The 5746-nt window shown below is 30.9% G+C and overlaps 1 pseudogene; it reads right to left on the bottom strand.

Annotated features, from left to right (window-relative positions):
• Positions 1-5290: 5290 nt before the first annotated feature.
• On the bottom strand, positions 5291-5409 carry LOC112483986 (annotated as a pseudogene).
• Between the last annotated feature and the right edge of the window lie 337 nt (positions 5410-5746).

The following is a 5746-nucleotide window of genomic DNA, read 5'->3' as shown; positions in this document are numbered from 1 at the left end:
TTTGTTAATATTTTATTTAGTGTATTTTCATTAGGCTCATGAGGGTTATTACCCAGTAATTTTCCTTGTAATGTCTTTGTCATGTTTTGCTATTAGGCTTCAGTTGGTCTTACAAAACATACTGAAAGTGTTTCTTCTTTTTTCCTTCACTGAAGAGTTTGTTTAAAACAGATACTTTTTCCTTCTCAAATTTTTGGAAGAATGTGTAAAGGAAGCATTTTGTGCTTAGTTTTTTGTTAATAGAAAGTTTTAAAATAACATTATTTTTTAAATAAAGAATGATACAGATTTTCAATTTCCCTTCTGACAGTTTTGAAAAGCTGTGTTTTTCAAAGAATTTTCTTACTTAAATAAATTTTCAAAGTTTATTAACATAGTCTTATCTATTAAATATCTATAAATTCTGTTGTTATCATTTTTTCTATTTTTATTTGGTAATTATACTTTTTTTTCTTGATTCTTTTGAAATTTTATACATTTTATTACTGTTAACAAAATTTTAGCTTTGTTGCTTTTTCCTACTGGACTTGTGTTTTATATTTCATTGACTTCCTCCCTTACATATATTGTCTTCTTTCATCTATTTTGTTTTGTTTGTTTTTTTCCTAGCTTCTCAATTTATCTAAGTTTTGGTTATTAATTTTCAGCATTTCTTCTTTTCTAATATATGCATTTAGAGCAATAAGCACTGCTGTAGCTATATCTTAAGATTTAAAACTGCATATTTTTATTATTCAATGCAAAATATTACCAAAATTTTATTGTATTTCTTTCTGAATCATTTGATATTTTTAAGTATATTATTTAATTTGCAAATGTTTGAGAATTTCCTACTTATCTATTAGGTATTTATTCCTATGTTAATTCCACTATAAGAAGGGAACATAATTTTTTATATTTGTTGTTTTCAAATGTATCATGATTTATATCCCAACATCTGATCTCTTTTGTTAAACATTCCCTGCATATCTAAAAAGAATGTCTTTTGCAGCTGTTTATACAATGTTATATATGTATAGATACACATACATATAGGTATATGTACATGTATATCAATTAGAGCAAATTGTGTTGTTCATTTTTTTTATATTGTTACTGATGATTTTTTTTTGGGGGGGGGGTGGTCTGCTTCTTTTAACAACCACTAAGAAAGGTATGCCTAAATACCCACCATAATTGGGAAATTTTTTTCTCTTTTAGTTCTATTAACTTTTGTTTTATATGCTTTCACATCATGCTATCTGATGCATACAAATTTAAAATGAACTTTTTAAATAATGAGTGAAGGAGAACAGCAGAAGAAGAGTACATATACCTGTGGGAGGGAGTTAGCAAATCATGGAAGATCGTGAAAGAACTGTGGCCTAACTATGAGTGAAATAGAAACTATTACAGGGTTCAAAACCAGAAGAGTGACATGAAGTGACTAATCGATCTGGCCTCTGTGTGGAAAATGTTACAGAGGAAGAGGAAATTGGGGAGATCATTTAAAAATAAGTGTTTTAATCTAAGTAAGAGATGAGGATGGCTCATTAAAGTGGGAGAAGTAATTAAATTCTGTGTGTGTGTGTGTGTGTGTGTGTGTGTGTGTGTGTGTATTTAGCTTAAAACTAACAAGAGGTTACTTCAATGAATATAGGGTGACAGGGGTGGAGGCATGAGAGGAAGGAGGAGGGAGTGAGATTAAAAAAAAAAAAGAGTAAAACAACTTCCAATAATTTTTGCCTCAGAACTTTGAAGAACGGTGTTGCCATCAGATGTAAGGAGGAACGATTCACACGCAATAATGGGCAAGCATGCAATCAAATGTATCACAACAAAGCTGCCTAGTTATTTATCTAAAGAAGCTATCAGACTTTAATAGTTATTCTCTCACAAAAAGACATTCCTTGTCCTTTGTGTTTTAAATTACATTTAAAAGAAGGAAGGGAGGGAGGGAGGGAGGGAGGGAGGAAGGAAGGAAGGAAGGAAGGAAGGAAGGAAGGAAGGAAGGAAGGAAGGAAGGAAGGAAGGAAGGAAAGAAAAAGGAAGGAAGGAGAAAAAGAAGAAATGAGCTCACAGTAAATTTTAATATATTACAGATTTTAATTATTTATTTTTCAAACTAAATAAGATAGTTTTGTTTCTATAATGGGAAACATAAAGAAGTTAATTTGCAGGAATTCTGTATTTTAAGGGCTTTTCAGTAATTAGTTTATGTAAGTATAAATGACAGAATATAAAAGATTATATTTTGTTTTATTTGTCTTTTACAAACTTTATGTCCTCTATAAATTTAGATGGTCATAATTTTATTTTTCTCAAGTCATCACATTTGGTTAGTTTAAATTTAACCTCATATATTTAGCAGAATGTCATATGACTATGAATGACATCTTTCTCTAATTTGAAGAAGACACATTTTATTTCCTGCTGTAGTTTAACAGTAACATCTCTCTTTTTTTAAAAAAATACCTAGAATGTTATATAATGGCTTTAATAATGTTGATACACTTCCTGAGCTAAATTGTTCTATTTTCATCAAGACAAAAGCCACCAACTAATTATCCACTCTTTTGTGTCCAGTCCCAAATGAATCTATAAATCCTCTACAAATTATTAATATAATTTTCAAAGACACAAACAAAATGAAAGGAATTTTAACACTGATAATAGAGAACTTCTATAATGAGAAAACCCTTCTATGTAATGATAGCATCAAAATTATACTCCCTGTTGTTTGTTCATTGTATACTAAAAGTGTCCTCTCTCAAGAAGAAAATAAAGTAAATTGATTAAATAAATAAATAAAAATAGCTATCTTTACAAATGAGTGAGATTCTGTTGTCATTTAAACTCTACTGTTTCTATTCTATGTTTAGTTCTAATAAAATTGTCCTTATTGAGAAATGGAAAATTTCCATCACCTAGACATATACATTAGAGTGAATAATATTTTGCTTCTGCTTTCACAGGCTGACCCAAACTCTGTATTGGTGAAATGTAAGTTAAAATACAAATGTTTCTTTTAAATTTATACCATGCTGTATGCCAATTATTTCTCAAAAGTACTAAAAAAAAGTTTCTTAAGTTGAAAGTATTTCTTATCTATAGTCCAAATACTCTCTTTTGTAACAAAATGGTAAAGGCAGGATTAAAAATGGAGAAAAAAGAATAGGTTGTGATTCAAAGCTTAAACTTAAACAAAAAGATAAATACTTGAATTACGCCATCAAAATAAACTGTACAGAACAACTCTATATGTTTTTAAATGAGATTTTTACTAATATTTTAAGAGCAATTATGTGACTCTATTTTGTTTAGAATTTAATATTTGTAATTTTTTCTGTTAAATTAGAAAAGCAATAAGGTATCTGTCTACAATAACTCTTAATAAGAAAATAAAAAGAATGTAATAAATATCAATTATAGCTTGAGTTAGCAGAAAGGTTTCCCTAAATTTTGTACATATGTGACTAATATAAAAAAATAACACATAATAATATAAAAATAAAATATGGTGTGTTTTTCTACTGTGCTTTAAAAAGCTAAATCCTTACAAATGTGAAAGAAAATAATGATCTAAAATTTTAGCATGGTATTTAATGCTGCAGTGACTTTTTGGCCAAATGTCTTACTGTATCTCCCCAATAGCTTATAAATAGACTTGAATATATTTTGTCTTTTTTCATACTACAATATCTCTTCTGCATGGACATAAGTATCTTTTAGGCCTAATTTGAACTTATTCTTGTAGTGTTTTACTCTTCCCTCATTTCCAGATGTGAATGCTTGTTCTTTCTAGGATGTTTTAAATTTATTAGTGGTGCCATATTCATCTATAGCCTAAGATTTGCACAAATTTCTGGTTTATGATGACCCATTATCTGTGAAGATGTAACATAGATGTAGCCATAGAATCAAAGATTCAGCACTATCATGAGTTACACCTGTATGTGATCAATGTCGGTAATATGTCAATACATGCCACAAAAGAAAGAAGTAGCGCTCAGTCAAAAAGATGCTCCATAGAAATCTGGTTGGAAATTATTTCCAAATTGTGAGAGAAGTTGTTATCAGTGCTTTCAGGCATAGCAAGGAAAAGGGACAGTATTTATTCACATTTATATATGAAGAGAATGACAGTGAATCATTGAGACTAGTTCACTAGCCCAGCAAACATTTATTCAATTTTACTCTATGCCCGGTTCTGCTAAGGGGAAAGGGATATGGAGATGTGGGAGGTAGGCAAGAGACATATTTCTGTGATCGTGGAATCTATAATAAACATATTATGACTATTACACTGCTGTAATCTGAAGGCTTAGGCTAGTGTCATTTTAATAACTCTGTCAGAAAAATCATGATTTCTATTTAGTTATGATTGCTTTCTCATAGAGGTGGATATGATATGAACATCTGATATATTTATACTCTTTGAGGATTTCACACAGAATACTCCATATAGCGAGTAAGTCCTTACTAAAACATATTATGACTATTACACTGCTGTAATCTGAAGGCTTAGGCTAGTGTCATTTTAATAACTCTGTCAGAAAAATCATGATTTCTATTTAGTTATGATTGCTTTCTCATAGAGGTGGATATGATATGAACATCTGATATATTTATACTCTTTGAGGATTTCACACAGAATACTCCATATAGCGAGTAAGTCCTTACTATTATTAAAAAAAAAAAAAAAACTACGAAATCAAATGTGGGGATGATTTAATCTTTTAAAGATCATGTTAAGACTTTATAAATGCTTCCTCTGTTTTCCAAGATAGACTCTGCACTGAAATGTTCCCAACTGGGAAGTACCCTGTCCATCTTCAATGAACCATTGAAATCTACTGCGAAGCATTTGGATTGCTTCGCTCCCTAAAATTTTACCAGCTATGGTGTGACTATGCCACCTGTCTTTTTTTGGTTGATAGGTGGAACTCAATCACTAAATCCTTATCTTTCTAACTCAGACCTGTGTTCTTTGTGCATCTTAGTCCAATCACTAAGTTCTGTATACAACATGCAAATACCATGGGTAAATAAGTAACTTTGTAACAGTGTCACCTATCTAAGAACCAACTGCTGATGGTACATTTTCATCTTTTTCATGCCGAAAGTGACTATATAGATAGCTTTTCAAAGAAGCCATAGACTTCCTTAACATAGTTAGGAGTTTATGCCATTAATTTCAATGTCATCTGGCCCCCTGGATTCCTTCCTATGGATTCCTAATATCTCTTCTCTCCAAGACTGTGGAAAAGACTAGGAGAAAAAAACAAAGCCCTTCTTTTTTTTTTTTTTTCGCCTACAGCACCTGGTATTCCTAGGTGGTCTCCCATCCAAGTACTAACAAGGCCTGACCCTGCTTAGCTTCCAAGATCAGACGAGATTAGGCATATTCAAGGTGGTAGGGTCGTAGACCCAAAGATTTTCTTGACTCACAAAGCAAGGAAATCATGGAAGAGTAAGTAGTCACTTTCTATAGTGTTTTTGTGTACTTTAAATCCTACAAACACTTCTTCCCTAGGCAGAAGAATGTATGGCCTGTCCATAATAGAGTGATAAGATATAATCCTCACATGATGGAGAAATGTTATAATACTCTGACTTCGTTTTCATATAATAGAGATTTTATAAGATGTCATCTTTAAGTAAAACTGACTTTAAATCCTGTTGCGTTGGGAAACAATCCAATTTGGAACACTAGAAACAATATCGAATACTTCTATCTCCATTACTTTTACCTATAAATTGGATT

This window comes from Pteropus alecto, unplaced genomic scaffold (assembly GCF_000325575.1).
Source record: "Pteropus alecto unplaced genomic scaffold, ASM32557v1 scaffold166, whole genome shotgun sequence".
NCBI lineage: Eukaryota > Metazoa > Chordata > Mammalia > Chiroptera > Pteropodidae > Pteropus > Pteropus alecto.
This window is presented reverse-complemented; position numbering and strand designations above follow the sequence as displayed.